Here is a 17,083-nt window from a genome sequence, read left to right as displayed (position 1 = left end):
TATATATGAGCAAACTATTTTAACGATTTTCCTATATTTCTGGTTAATTTAGTACATATATGTTTACCACTGGAAATTGGCTTATATCATGAATAAAGTTCGTTGATTCAGATAAGGAAATATTTATAATTTTCTCACGAATTCTGAAAATATGCTGGAAAATACATATTTGTATATTAACTTACGTATGTAAAAAAGCATATCATCAAAATTAAAAATGCATATGAAACATACCTAAATTATTTTACCTTCAGAATTAAATAATAATTGTAGGTCTATATCTAATAAAAAAAAAGCTTTAGCCAAAAGCTCATAGGATGCAAGGTTCTGATTACTGTTAAAAATATGATGTCATCCTTATTAGATAAATTCTAATGATGAAATAATAAATTAAGATTGGATCAACCGTTGGGTTTCCATCAAAAATACGATATAAAAAGAAGTTGCAGCCCAAAAGCTCATAGGACGCAAGATTCTGATTACTGGTAAAAAATGATGTCAAATTAGATTAGATTATTTTCTAATAATAAAATCATAAAATATGATTGGATCTACTGTTGGGCTTTCATCCAAATATACGACATAAATGGAAGTTCAAGTCTAAAAGCTCATAGAACGCAAGGTTCTAATTTCTGTTAAAAATTGAGTAAAAAAGTGATAGTAAGTATTTTCCTATATTAAGGCAGGTAAGTCCCAAGATATCCTTTATTGTTTTATTATTGCCTACAAAATCACAACAACTTATATTCATCATCATATTCATTGTGTAGGCCAATCTATAAATATCCATAATGGTAAGTAAACCAAATCTGTCCAGTAACTGGATTAATTTTTTCGTTGTTTGTCTATTCTCTATAACGTTATTAAATAATGTGTACACAAGCGTAATATATTCATGAACTACCGAGAAATCGACGCCTACGGTCCTTCCATAATTAGCAAAGTCAACACGACTGCCCATCGAAAATAGAAGCCGAACTCATTAAAATGCCCCGCTGTCAAAAACTGTTCAAACGAAATTAATAATAGATCTTTAGTATATGAGATTCAGTATATACTTTTGCCATATATTGATCGTTCGAAGTATTAATGGATGTTGTTCAATAAAATGACAGTTGCAAAGCCGGATGATATGCATTATCGATAGGCTTAATTTAAACTTGCCCGAGACATATGAGCTACTGAACATCTGTTCGCCTCGGGAATTTGGCGTTATGCAATTCGAGGCAACTGCCTTGGCAATAATGCTATTTAAACATTCAATTTGATTTATATTGATACAAGATATCTACTAACGATTATCTAATTAATATGTAGTAACTCACGTCTTATAAAGTAATAAAGGCTGACTCTGGTTCAGATCGAATGAACCAGAACCAGAGGTCCTGAAATCGATCCTGTTGTCAAGCAGTGAGGACAAAAGTTTTTACTTCAAAAGTGAATATCCTTCGTCTGGCATTGCTTTATGAATAAATATGCGCTTTGTTACAGAAATTGTAATAATAATCCATCATGCAGAGATGTAACTGTTTGGGTTGCCATCTGAAGTACCGACTAGTATCAAGTTGAATTACCACATCAGTAGTTTATAGGACTCCTAAGTTATCAGTGCTGTTCAAATAATCATTAAAAAAACGTTTTTTGATTTATTAAAATCATACACTCGATTCTCTCAAAAAAAATCAATTACCAGTTTTGGTACTTATGACCCGTATCTTTAAAACGGCTAACCCTGCTTTTGCCAAAAATTAATCAGCACGTCTGCTTATCAATGGAAATCGAATTTGATTATTCGATTATTATTGATAAGATTATATTATTATTCAAATTTGTATTCGCACAAAAACTAAATATAAGTAAACTAGTTCCATTTCTATTTAATGTCATATTTTGACCGACTTTAATTATGATTAATTACAAAAACGTTGCTAGTAATTCAAGAAGTAGGCATCCCATATGCTGAATATTAATGTCATCTATTTGGCGTCAATTTGATTGGTAACGTAGGTCGGGTTTGGACATCTTTCAAAACTTCAGACAAAGTTAGCCTTAAATTGTTGGAATAAACAATATCACAAAATTTCAGATGTTTATCCTTGAGATTTTATACTATTATGAAATAGTTCCATTCTAACAAAATTCAAGCAAAAATTCGAAAAATCTAGCATCAATTTCTTGAGCAGCAGTCTTTCGCGTGATTGGCGCCGTCGTAGAATTTCTCAGATCGTTGCAATATATTATGTCTTGTAAACAAATACCTCAGAAAATCAATAAAATTTGGTTTATTATATAGTTAGTTCAATTATAAAAATAAAAATATAATAAAAAAAAGTGGCAATAAAACATTTTACACAATTTACTCGATTATGCATGGTGTTTTATTAGTGTTAGAAAGCTTTTATATACAGAAAGTACTCGGTACCAACTTTCTCTATTAAAATCACAAAAGCGTTGATGGATTCCAGACAACATGTAATTAAAATGTAACCTTAACCTACATCTAGACCTATTACAATTAGCCAATATTATATCAATAAAAATTAAAGAAATAAACATTAAATTAAAAATATGAGTAATAAAAAAATTAAAATTTTTGTAAAAAACATGTAAAATCGAGTCTCTAATCATATTCTATTAATTCCTGGTTTCAAAAACTTCGAAATAGTACTTAAATGTTGTAGTCAAAGAAAAAGAAAAAAGAAAATTATGGAAAAAGGGCGGTTTACAAAAGTTCTAGACATGTCCTTGAGCAACCCTTCTGAACGTTAAAACTTTTCTATCTTGCCTTACCTCCGACAGAAAACCCAAAATCAACGTCTCGATGAAAGGGAATTTAAATGAGTTCAACTTTGAAATTTTATGAAAATAAGTATTCATAGGCACTCGTTTAATTTTTATTACTTTATTATTTAAACAGTTTCCAGTTTGGCATTCTAAAAAAGAAAATATTCTCTTGGGCAAGATATAATAGGTCCTAGCTTTGAAATTTAGAATCACTTGAACAAAGAAATTTATGGAAATTTACTTGAAATTATATTTTCCACACAAAATTGATTTTATGGATGAAGAATGTACTAAAATCGTTTTAGACCAAGTGTTATTTGTGTAGTTTTTTCCCTGCAACTCCCAAATTTCAGGACCTACCTTTGCGAAAATATAGTCAGTTTTGCACTTTGTCAATACAAATAAAATGTTATTTGAGTCTTTAGAATCAGATGCTCCGAAATTTAAAAACTGCTATGCCAAAAGGTTCAGCAGGTCTTAAAACGTGAAACCATTATCATTTTCTATTTTTTGCGATTACTTCCCAGAAGTCAATAATGAACGTATTATATGTTCTCGACTATCGTTTTTTTTCAGATATCAATCTCAGTATAAGTTTCGTATTGCATTAAATCCATTCGAATGCAAAATTCTAAAAATAAACTCGAAACTATTAACCTGAGTAAAATAACTAGTGCAACGGTTATAACCGTAAAATGCCGTCGCTAAAATTGATCTTATCAACCACCGTTAATGTGTCGTAAAGTTATGACATTACACTAATGGGCTCGGCAATGAGTACGAGTACGAGTACGAGGAGGAGTCTAGACTTTGCCCGAGTTCGAGTTTTAGTCTCTTGCTTTTGGGAATTAATTAGAATGATGGGATTAACTCGGATATCAAAATTTGATTTAATGTGAAACATTTATTCGTCGTATATGTTATCCACCTACATGTTAAATATTATTCCGGTTCACATTAACGTGATTAGAAACTTGGGGTATCTCTTTGGAGAGGGTGCTATTAAGATGATAGGACATACTTTAATCAAGGTGAATCAAGTAACTCATAAAAGAATTAAATTGATAGCTTAAAGCGTTAAGAAAATAAAAATAAATAAAAAGCATTAAAAAGAAGATTATATATTACAAATAAATCAGATTTACAGGTGTTAGATCTGAATAGAAGGTGCTAGTATGAATGTTGGTATGAATGATAGTATATTGGGATGTATATAAGATCTAGATGTTTAGATAATAGCAAAAGAGTCAAAGAGTAAAGAAGTAGATGTAAGGTCATTAACATTAAAACAATTTAAATAAATATACAATATTCTGCAAACTTTTTTTTATAAAGCATTATAGATTAATCATATAATTAGCTTTGAAAGAGTGTTCTATTTCAGAAAAAATGATTTAAAATTTTGTGACAAAAGTACTCCGCTTCTTATTTCTAATGCATTTTGCTAAATCATTTTATTAAAATACTCCAAAAGCTTTGTTTCAATGCAAAATAGTAATATTCAATATTTAATGCAATGTAGTAAATGAAATAATAGCTAATTCTTTTGGCTTTTAATATTGATTTAGAAATTTAAATTATACATTTTTTTCTTTCCAATAGCAATTAATATTTTATTTATTGATTAAATATGAATCACTTATAACGTTATTCATGACAATTAGGATCTATATTAATAACATATTACATAAATATTATGAAATTTTGATATTAAAATATTTCTGAAGAGAATAATAATTGTGCTGCCTTATATAGACAAAATTATGAATATTAAGGTTGACTTCTTAAAAAGCATATTATGAATATTAAATTACTTCAAGATTAAATTTCAAAGAGCTAAATGCTTCTTAAACCGTAATGAGTAGAAGTAATTGCCTCTTCACATTTTACCGCAATATATCCTGAATTCACCTACTAGCATCAGATATCATATTATACATTTACATGATTATGAAACTAGTTTATATTCCCCAACAAAATGGTAAATCTAGTTAATAAAATATGAATTATGTAAAATTGTTTCAAAACTAACATAAAGTTCATCACAAAAATGTGATGATGATACAAAATGTGGTATAATAATATTCAAATTAAATTTTGCTCACTGAAACTTCAGTAAAAATTTATAAATAATTCAATTAGATAATGAGCACACACATCTGGTTTTTATCATAATACTCGCATTTAATCCATTATTTTAATTTAATATTTGCGCTAACTTTTAATTAAAGAGTGCATTAAAGATATTAAAATTTAAATTATAATATCATATATATGCGAGTATAAAATACAGCCAAATTTAACAAAAATAATTATTAAAATTTTAAATTATATGAGAAATTTTGTTATAATTTATACTATATTTTATGGTATTTTTAATAGATATAAAAATATTTAAATAACCAAAACTTATATGTGCGAACTGCAACAAATATAGTTTTTTTCTATGAAATTATTTAAGTGGAAAAATTTAATAAAAGATCTTCATATTATGAAGCAAATATTTAAGTATGAAATTCTTGAATCAGATTATTGTAAAATTAATTATATATTCTCTTTTTCTAAATGCTTTCAAAAATCTAGTAGTATTACATATATCAATTACTTTTAATATTCGTTTTAAACGTAGGCACTTAAAAAATTATCTGAATTTTTGCAGTAAAAATGACATATTGGCCATTATATATCCAATCCATTTTTTGTAATAAATCGGTAAAATTTATGGGTTCTTCAGACAAAAAAAAATATTTCAAATACAAAAAACATTAATGTTAAAAATTGCACACTATGACACAATATGTTATAACAATGCAGGCGTTTATACTTTCAAAACATATTATTTAATAGATAATGAGTAAGTACTTGCTTACTTTCTAAAATTCTTATTAACGTGTATGTATATATATATATTTTATTGGACACTTCTCTTTGTAATAAGAAGTAAAGATAAATCATTATTTCATAAATTCAAATTAAGATTTAATTAATATATAATTTATATATTATTTATATATATATATATATATATATATATATATATATATATATATATCTACTGATTAATAGGATAATTGAAAGTATATAAAATTAATTAATTCATATAATTGGAATCATAACTTTTTGGTAATTTTGTTTACATAATTTTATGTAAAAATACTAGAATATAAATTAATTACTAGAATAAATATGTGCAATGAAGATAAAGAATGTCTTAAAGGCATTATTTCTTTTTTTCCATTTTATCATTGTGTTACAAGTCAATATGTCCAAAGGCATCATTCATATCTTATCAATATGAATCATTTAATTTATTTCACATCAAACAACGATATTTGTTTTATTCTTACAAAAGATTTCTTTTTATTTTATTTTTTTCTAAGATTTCAAAGTCTTTGTCACATTATCAATCAACTAAAAGAATGGTACAATCGTTTAGTCATGTCTCACGCAGATTTATAGTGATATTTTTAAACTGTTCCTAAAATAATGAATGAGCTCATAAATAAATCAAGTATTTGTTTTACGAAATAAATAGAATGACTTTAATAGACGTATGAATCACATCGACTTTTCACTTTTTATTGCTTTTACAAATAGTAGGAAATAACTTTGATTAATGCTTCTATATGAAATTTATTAAATTATTAACAAAAATAGAACCATCACTATCTTTGCCTATAATTTAAAACTATTTTACAAAGGTCTTCTTGTCAGAACTTAAAAATGTTAGACAATTTGCTAAAGCTCTAAAAAGTAAGAAGATTTTTGTTTTGTTTTTGTGCTTGTTGACTTTCGTAAATAATATATTTTTAATATTTTTTCATATATAATTAAAACGAGTTCATTTCTAATTAACATATTTTTAAATTGGGGAGTGATGTGGCAACACAATTGTACATGAATTTCGAGATGGATTTGGAGAAACGAATAATGTAAATATTGCCACGATATGGAATGTTTATAAATAATTAGATATCAAGTTTATTTATAATAAATAAATTTTCACATTAAAAATACTTCAAAACAAGTATCATCTCCTACATAATATTGGTTTTCCAACCACATCAAACCGTTGACAATGAATCACATTTTTTCCCTGTTGCGTGGAAAATTTCAACGGATGCACAAGTTGAGAAATTCGTATACTATGACAAAAATTTACGACATTTTTAATATCTAAAGCACAAACGCTTTAATTTTGAACGATTTCCAATATCAATCAATGTTCCTTCTATGACAGATCTGCGGCAGATGCTTGAACTGGGACGCCATTTGAAAATAGTTCTAGTTCGAAATTGCTATATTTATAAAATGAGATTTTTTTTATTGCGTTCATCGGCTTCTGAACTGCTTTTTATGTTCCCAATGGCATTTGTGAACATGATTAAGTTGTTGCTTGAGCCGTTTAAGAGCGATTTATATCATTTTAATGTGATTCGGTTATAAATTGGACATTGGCTGGCGCATGGAATATTATTAACGCAGAATTGCACAAGATCGCAAGAAAAATCTGTAACACAACTTTCAAATCAGCACTATCGATTTTAATTTAATGGATCACTAGGTATCGAAACATAAAAATCTTAATAGATGTTTAAAAATTTGTAGAATTTCTTTTATTATTAGGATTATTTTATTAGCTCCATCAACTTCGGAACTACGGTTTATGTTCTTAGTGGTATTCGCGAACATGCTCAAGATGCCTCTGGAGACGTTTAAATGCGATTTTATAATGTGTTTAAATGCGATTATTTTAATGTGAATCGATTAGAAATTCTGAATTGGCTGGCGTCTTAGAGGATATCACACATTTGGAATAGAGAAAATAGCATAGAAGATGCAGTTACTTCAGCTATCTTTAGAACAAAAAAAGTTGAAGTACTATTTTTTTTTCAGTTTAGCATTATTTAGATTAATAATATAGCCATGGTCTTAATGGATCAATGTGCAGACTAGTTTTCTAAAAAAAGAACAAAATAAATTTTCAAATCCGAATTAAAATTTTATTCAACAAAAGTTTATATTCAACGTTTCTTCCACGTTTTGGGAGACCTTTGTGAATATTTAATTTGATCTAATTCAACAGATATGAGTATTTAATAACTCTTTTTCTCATTTTCAACAAGCAGTTAGTCTACAATTAGACTTTGGACAATATGAGTTGGAAAATGTATAATGGTATAAAATTAAACTAATGAGTATTTGTACCTAAAGTGTTATATTTTGGAACAAATAACGAAGCAAATAACTATAGCAGAATTTAATATTTCATTAGAGATAATTTATAATGTAAAAAACATTTTACCCAGATAAAACCACTATCCTCAAACAATCGATTCCAAACCGATACAAAACTTTACCATGTGTGTGGGTTTGACACCATGTTGCAAGCCAGTAGAAACTGCATCACAACTTTTATTAAAATTCAAAATAAGTACATTTGAACTCGAAAATAAAAGAGTTTCGTTTGTTCCATCCAAAAGTTATAACACAATAATGAGTTGTCCAACTTTTACGAGTTGGGAGGATAAAGAAATGATTAAAATTTCTCATTGTCAGAAGTTATCTCAACGTCACAAGCCTTGACATCTCTTGCTAAATAATTAATGCTCAATGGTGGTGCGCTATCAAGGCTTAAAATAGCATTTGCAATGTGAAGGGACCTATAAAAAGTATATTCAAGGACGAAGTTAATTTGAAGAAAGTTCAGTAATCGCATTTTTTAAATGATTTGTTGAATGGCAAAATTGAACTCAATACTCTAATTCAGAAACAGATTTTCACCAGTTGTGGGATCACCCCGATGCCACCAATTCATAAAGCTGATTTTAACATTATTAAATAATGTAAATAATATATATTTTAATATAAACCATGATATATATATATATATATATATATATTATAAATTACCTAAAATTTTTTTCAAAGATATGATTATTTCATTTCAGATAATATTACCATTTTAAAATACGATTAGAATGTACTTGGTTACACCATTCTACTTGCCATGTTATAAGCTATAATGAATAAATGTCTCTCAAAAATTTTGTATTAAATTGAAGTTTATTTTGGATCTGCCTTTAGGCTGAGCAATTTAGTCTGAATAAACTTTTCAATGAAATTTCAATTGAGAATATAATTTACCCGAATTCAAATATGAAATGAAAATGGATATAAAAAATAAACTTCGAAACCGTCAAATGAAATAATTTTATTCGGTAATTCCTTTTGTAAGTTCAATAACCAAAAGACAAAATTAAAGTGTAAATCAGTTCAAAATATACATATTTAAATTTAGTAGAAGCACACAGGTCAACCTAAAATAGCGACTAGTGAAATATATGTATTCGACAATACAAAATTTATTCATGTATCAGATATAATAATATGGAATTGTTAAGGGAATATAATATGAATTATTGAAACTTGATTGAACTGTATTGGATGAATAATATCCCTTCAATAATTTGAAATATTAGTGTAATCAATAAATTTTATACGTTTCTGGATGCTGACCATGTTGACATTTTAAGTAGCCTAATTTTTTTTTAACTTAAAATGTAAATTGTTTCCAAATTTACTACTTTTCTTTATGTTCCAAACTTACTAAGAACTACATGTAAAGATAAAGGCCGTTCAAGTATTACGTAGGCACTATAGGGGGGGCGGGGGGTTTGTTGATTTGCTTATTTTGGGTTGACATGGGGGCAGGGGAGTCTGGATGATGATTTGATCATAGGTAGTATTTTTATTTTTTTACATTAATTGCAAAATGTTCACGAAAGCATCGGGGTAGGGGGTAAGAGCTTTGCTTACTTTTGCTGACAAGGGAGATGGGGGGGCGGGTAAATAATTGTAATAAATCTGCTTACGTAATACTTGAACGATCCCATATTTACGATTAAGAATAAGACGATTAAGAAATAAACCATAAACACATTTGAAAATTCAACTGAACAACAAGTAGAAAACTGATATACTTGATTTTGCATTTTTCTCCTCAGTCCTACATAACTACGAGTTGTAGTTATTTCCTATAAACACAATATCAAATCTAGGTTTTGAATTAAACATCAGCCTGACAATTATTTTAATCATTTGCTAAATAATTAATTACAAATGTAAGTGCAAAACAAGCTTTTGATGTGTTTGTCGAACATCAGGAGAATTGCACGTTAGCAGTTCTGTTCTCCAATTTCTCTCTAACGTGTATTTCACGCTCTATAATTTTCTTACTTAATTTAATTGGTGAACGCATGTGACAACATGAGCTAAATAAAAATTTAATTATTTTAATTTTCAAACAAGACATTTGGCATGAATTACTGATAATTAGTTGTGTACTGTCTTTGAACATGCATATAGAAAAATCGTGGTTGAGTTATTAAAAAGAGGAACAAAAATTAATTTACAACTCACCAAGTATCAAAATTAATAGAAAGTTACACAAAAAGTAATCACGAATTTTTGCTTTGTGCTATTTAGGTTACTTAAGTTGTAGTAATTATTCGGATAATTGACAAAGAACATATAAAATTAGGTTTTACTTACATATTTATTCCCTTTAAATAGAGTACTATTAGGAAGGACATAGAAGGTATGATTTCTTTAGTTCCAGAGTTCCGCTTTATATTACATATTTAAATCGTTGTCTAATTGATATATTAAACTATATTACCTCATGTTTTATTAAGTAAAATAAATAAATAAAGTACATATTTTTTCTTTGTCCAATCAACATTTTATTAATTATTTTATTATACCGAATCGAATATATAATCACAAGAGCGTTGGAACACAAAGGTTTCCACTGCGCAAGGCCAATGTCAAAAAACATGGTGTAATTACCACAAAAAATTCTTAATATCAATGTGCCTCAACTGCACAAGTATTCGTAGTTCCGTTTATAACACAATATGTATTGTATTTTATTAAAATGTGTTTGTAATGTGATTTCGTCATTATTACACGCTCGATGACGATAACTCATATAGCAATTGATGCTGTAAGTTGCTGAGAACGATGGAAAATTGTATAGGAAATTCAATTTTATGTGTAATAATAGATTTAGTATAGTCAGCTAGTTCATTCTAGAACACCTTTGTTGTAATATATACTCTTTTAATAATAAAATTCTTTCCTGTGATGATATTTCTCAGACGCTTATATAAATCAATATTCTGATAGATAGATAAATCAAATATATGATATTGAGATACTTAGATATAAATTGAAATACGTTTTATTCGATTTATTTAATTTCTAAAAGTTATTTAGTTTTATTTATTTATTGTGTTTGATTATTTATTTAGATAAATTGATAATTCTGGTTTGCTTTTTAACCAAAATTTCAGGTATTAAATGTGTATCACGCAAACCTGGTTCAAACTGATAATAGGATTAGTTCATGCAAATCAAGTATTTAAAATTTCTCATTTATTTCGGACTATCGAAACCGTTTTTAACCCCCCTATGGTAAATTAACGATTTAAGGCCAAAAATGATAGTGCTCTATGAAGTACAAACGGAAATATGATACATATTATTTACCAACAATAAACTGTTTATACCGATTGCATAATATTGTGAATTACTACTGAGCATTTATAATAATTATATGTTCTCATATATGAGATGAGATGCACGTGTACGATCGTATGACATCCTTCCTATAAAACGTTTGAAAATGGTATAATAATATTATTGCATCCATTTATGACGAACTTAATACGTAGATATATTTTTATCCAAATCAAAATTTAAGCTGTAAATGGATATTGAAAGTATTACTGTTATTGTAAATTAAAGTTGAGGTTATTAGACACAGGACACAGGTCTAATTTGACTTTGAACAATTATATTGTTAAAATAACACATATCAAACAAACAACTATTTGACTATGTTTAGTAAAACTTTCTGCTAATTCATCATTGTAAAATGTTTCTTGCTGTTTTTCCAAAATGTGTAATCTAGTTCTTTTTACCCTATAGGCGAGATAAAATGTGATAACCAGGGGGCAAAAATTTAAAGACTTTTAAATATAGTATTCCCGCATACTAAGGAAAATCCGTCCTAATTATTTTCAATCAATAATAAATTATTTCCTTGAACCACAAAGTAATATCCGCAGACATGAAATTAATGAGAAAATGGTCCTTTATCAAGCCTAATCTGGTAATGAGTTTATCTTTTGACCGAGTAAACAATTAAAACTTCGACGCCGGTTCCCGTTGTAACATTGATCAAAAACACAAAACAGAGGAAAAGTGTGGTAATGGAAATTGGTAAAGAATTATTTTTTTATTTTTGTTATTTTTGGCAGGAATAAGAATACAATATCCTATGTAAAAGTAATAAATAATAATAAATTATAAATTCAGGTAAATGTGGATAGAAGGAATAAGGTACTCTAGTAAACATGATTCTGGAGAGTGAAAAATATAACAAATTTTAAATTTGATATATTAATAGTAATAAGAAAAGCTGTAAAGTAATATATGAATTTTTATCTAGATCAAAAATCGTCTGATAATTTGTTGTGCATCATTTTTGACCGCCAAATTGAATTTTTCAACTTCTTTCATTAGATCTCGAAAACAGCTAATCCTGCCTTCCCAAAAATTTAAACAGTTATTCATTTCGTTAATACAAATAAAATGTTTTTTAAATAATTCAAATCTGATGCTCTGTTCTAGCAAAAATCGAAATAATATTTTTGGCACTTTTTGCTCCGTATCTTCGAAATCACGTCTCCATGTCAATAGGAATCAATTGTTTTTGAATCATTCAAATTTGTTGTTCCGTGTTTTTCAAAATCGTTGAGAAATAATTGTATACGCTTATACATACATACACAAAGACACATACATCAATTTTTTACAAGGTTTTTCAAAATATTCAAAAGGTTTTAAAACGCCAATATATATATAAAAGTTTTCATTTTAGATTTTTTGCTATTACTATAACTTATGAAACATTATCCTATAAGCTATAGGGTTCAATTCAATCACTCACCCTTATAAACACATGGAATTATTGTGCAAAATTTTAATTTATCAATAGTTGTCCCTCTGAAAAGTGATTCGCGAATTCAGCTTCAAATTGTCTTTTTGAAAAAAAGAGTTCTTAATGGAAAATGGAAAATGGGAAACTCACCTATATATTAGGTAGGAACACATGTCGTCAGTTGAACAATGGAAGCCCAGATCAAACAATCCCAGAGCACTTTATCTTGAACTGGATCTTATGTTATCACAGAACGTGCTTTGTGAACACTGTTTTAGCAATAAACAAACGAAACGTTTCCCAATACACTTATGTTCATAAAAAACTATTTCATGAACCTCACAACATCACTTTGAAGAAAAATTCATATGACGCACTATTTTCAGAGTATAAATATCAAACATATATGTTGACATCTGTCAACGACACTTCTGATTAACGATTAGCTTCGTTGAAAAGCGTTAGGTGTCAAAAAAAAACCACTAGTGATGAAAAATCATTTCACATGTGTGTGAAAATCTGTGACAGATTATCTCGGACGTCCTACCTCGGCGGCGTACAATCGCTTACTGATTTGCTCCGTGAAAGTAGTTCAGAGCGTGTGTTTGTTTCCTATGCGAGCGCTACCGTCGGCTCGGCGCATGCTAACCGTGAATATACAAAGTCTCTTTGTATTTTGTATTTTGTAGTCTGTATTTTGTATTATATGCGCAATGCGATTACATACTTTACTTCTCATTTCGCGATAGATAAAAGATATTCAACAGAAAAGTGTTTCGGAAGTTACGGCTATTGCTTTTTAAAGTACATTCTGTATCTGTTAAAATCACCTAGAGTGCTAATGTCCACCGACTTTAACTCATTGTCAGTTGATAAAGATACCAATATTCACGGTACATCACCAAAACAATTATCTACCATCTGCAGAATCTTGATGTTTCTTCGCGAATATGTTATTTTCATCATATATAACTCAGTTTTGCCGTTAATAATTAGATAGTATTTTATTTTACGTTATGTATTGTTATAAAATTATGTTATTGATATAATTGTATTATTATATGATATATTATCAAAATTAAGTCCTCCTGCAGCTAGGGCTAGAAAATAAATGAATCAATAAATAAATAAAGCGTAAAAAATTTACCCCACCGCTGCCTCCAAATGAAGAGATATTAACAAATAGATTTCTTCTAACACTTATTTTTAGATAGTTTTATATAAATGTTGGATCTGGTACTTATTATACTTTAATTTAGCTTCTTAATACTTTACTAGCTGACCCGGCAAACGTTGTTTTGCCACAAAAAATATTTACAGTATGAAATGTTTACTATAAAAATATCTAACTGATTGCAAATGTGGTGTATAAGTAAGAGGATAACAGTTAACAATAAATATATGAATAATTTACACAGTGCAAAGCACGCCACATATAAATATTCTTAGGTCATATTACTAATCCTTGCAAGTGCCAACCTATACTGAAATTGATTATATTTAAATTGACTTGGCACAGATAATAAATAGTTTTTTGGTGTAAAAAGATATTATTAGTATTTTTCAATTTCAAATTATAGAAAATTAAAATTAAAAAAATTGGTACTAAAAATTGAAAAAATTAAAAATATAAATTATAGTGTGAAAATCAAAACAACTACATCACAACAAGAAACACATATCACACTAACAAATATTTAGCTATGCTCAGTAAAACTCCCAGCTAATTCATCATGGTGAAATAAGCTTGCATTTGCTATTTTTCAAAAAATATTTACCTAGTATTTTTATCTCTATAGGCGCGGTAAGAAAGGACAGTCTCTCTAGAGCTCCTAGAAAGACAACTTCTGGAAATTCATTTGGAGAATCTTAAAAAGAAGTGATGAATGATGATAATGATAAGAATATTATAAGAATATAATTAATATTATTATTATTATTTTAATAATATATACATGTGCCCTTTTATTATTTTATAATATAATATATATTTCCAACTTTTTCCTTACCGAGAAAATTCGAATTCTCATGTTTCAGCAAATGTGTGCCACGCGTGTACGTTTCGCTTTAGAGTCTCGAGAGAGATCTTAATGGTCGTTCTTTTCTTAATTTAACGTCAATTCGATAATTCGCCAAGAGAGATTTTCTTTTTCCTCCAGAACAATCGAACTCGGAAATATAAACGACGTGAAATGAAAATAGCATTGCAAAATGGTAACAAATATTTATAGAAAGATTACACAATAATTTTCAAATTTTTTTCATGGTAGTTAAGATCAATACTATCACTAAGTTTTGGCTTGACGTTGAGTTCTGGGACATTTTGTATATATATATATATATATATATATATATATATATATATTATGTTGCTTTACAGAAGCTGACATAGTTGCATCCTCCATGTACCTTTGTAGAATAAATGCAAATGCATCCCAGTAGTAGCAAAGCTAACGTTTTATTTATTTACCATGATGGCAGCGCATCCCACGCTGGCATAAATAAATAGTTTTCGAATTGAATTTGTTTGTAGCTCGGATAAATAGACACGTGAATTTATTTCTTTATTCGAAAAACTAATTTGCACATCTGACAGTTTGTTTTGTCAAGAATTTCGAGACACTGGTAATAGAAAGTTGAAAATATAATAGAGAAGCCACTTTAGTTAAAAAAAAATAAGGTTGTTTTATAATATTATATATATACATACGTATTTACTTAACTTTATGTATTTCAAACAAGGACCTTGTTGACCCAATATTAAGTGTTATCCCAAAATATTGATCGATTTCGTATGTCTTTATATCCAAGATGAAACATGGGTCTATAGGCACTCCAAATGGGTATAGAATATGAGAATTTCCCTAGTGTATGTTTACACAGAACGTGGGCAAGGTTTTTTCAGCCCTTAAGTGAACAATTGTCCCGCAGACGGATGCGAATTTCGGAACTACATATGGATAGTTCAATTTCCTTCGTGAAATTGACTCGAATCAATCCGCGAGCGATTTCATTATGCGATACATTTGATGGAGTTGGGAATGCAGAGCTAACATATAATATTACGACGAATACACAAGTAAAAAATAACACATACATTTTATATATATTTTATTAATAATAAATAGTAGTCTGCCAGAAGGCAGGTCCATGGTATGAGAGCACCACAAAATCAAGTATTTTCTTGGTCAAACTGTTTGGACGAGTATTGCCACTAACTTCATAACACTAGAGTATATATTCAAGGTTTTGCAATTTACAATTTTAAAATCACTAGAAAAAATAATGATTACCAAGAAAGCAGCTATCAATAGATGTTCGTGGAAATGGGTGAGATTCGCACGAACGTCCAGAATTGATTAGCAATCTATTCCAATAGAGCTGATATCGCGTGGATTCTAACGAGATATATTTGTATGTGTTGTGTAATACTCGTAGAAAAGCAAACAACAGTATCCCACACGACTGCACATGTAATTGAAAAACGAATAAGTAAAATAAAAAACACGAAGATGTATTGATCATGTTTCTATACAAAAAGGATATGTTTGAAACAGTTTGTAAAAACTACTGATTTACAACGAATTTTTTCCTCTCCTGGATGCGTTATTATCAAGACAAAACGCCATTAAGGGGGTGAGTAAGCAATTTAGTACCTACAACATAAAACATAAAAATTTTACCCTTGTACACAAGAGCGGTTGCCCTGGGGCATTGCACTTATAAAGACCAAAGTTATTCAAGCTAACACCTACCGAAGCAAAAGCTCGGCGGTGAGGTACTTGACGAGCTTTGGGGCACGAAAATTGTGCGAAAAAGCTAGGAAAAATAGAATACTACTAAATTTTAACTATTCGGTAATTGATAATTTTGTAGTCATTTAGATAGCCGTTATTCTTTAATGACTCACCTTTTCTATTCATTATTTAACATCTTTCATATTATTACTAAGTTTTTTACTCATTATTTAACTTCTTTCAGTATTAAATGAAAATATATAGGTATATATATACTTGTACATAAATATACATGTAAGTTGAGATTTTTTATAAAGATTAGTAGAGCCTTTTCTTTGTAACTATTTGTTGAAACAATTTCTTTGACCATTTTAATGAAACTTTATATTATAATTTGGTTTTTGGTTTAAAAGGAGTTTTTGCGTATTTAGTCTCAGTTAAGATAGATTTTGCTTCGCCTGTTCAATCATCTCTCGATAAGGACAAGAAATACATGTCCCAACCGTACTCATAAAATTTGTCACAACCGTACCCAACGCACACTATTTGATCA

General features: G+C 28.4%; 1 protein-coding gene across 1 annotated transcript in view; it reads right to left on the bottom strand.

The window, feature by feature from the left end:
- LOC113382845 (RNA-binding protein Musashi homolog 2) overlaps positions 1 to 13,155 on the bottom strand; it is a 69,631-nt gene extending 56,476 nt beyond the window's left edge. Inside the window, exon 1 of the mRNA XM_026621092.1 lies at positions 12,944 to 13,155. The gene's annotated coding sequence lies outside the window, so the exon portion shown is untranslated. The remainder of the gene's footprint in view (positions 1 to 12,943) is intronic.
- Positions 13,156 to 17,083: the final 3,928 nt, after the last annotated feature.

This window comes from Ctenocephalides felis, unplaced genomic scaffold (assembly GCF_003426905.1).
Source record: "Ctenocephalides felis isolate EL2017-DRISC unplaced genomic scaffold, ASM342690v1 CF-g0.4_SCAFFOLD_03570, whole genome shotgun sequence".
NCBI lineage: Eukaryota > Metazoa > Arthropoda > Insecta > Siphonaptera > Pulicidae > Ctenocephalides > Ctenocephalides felis.
This window is presented reverse-complemented; position numbering and strand designations above follow the sequence as displayed.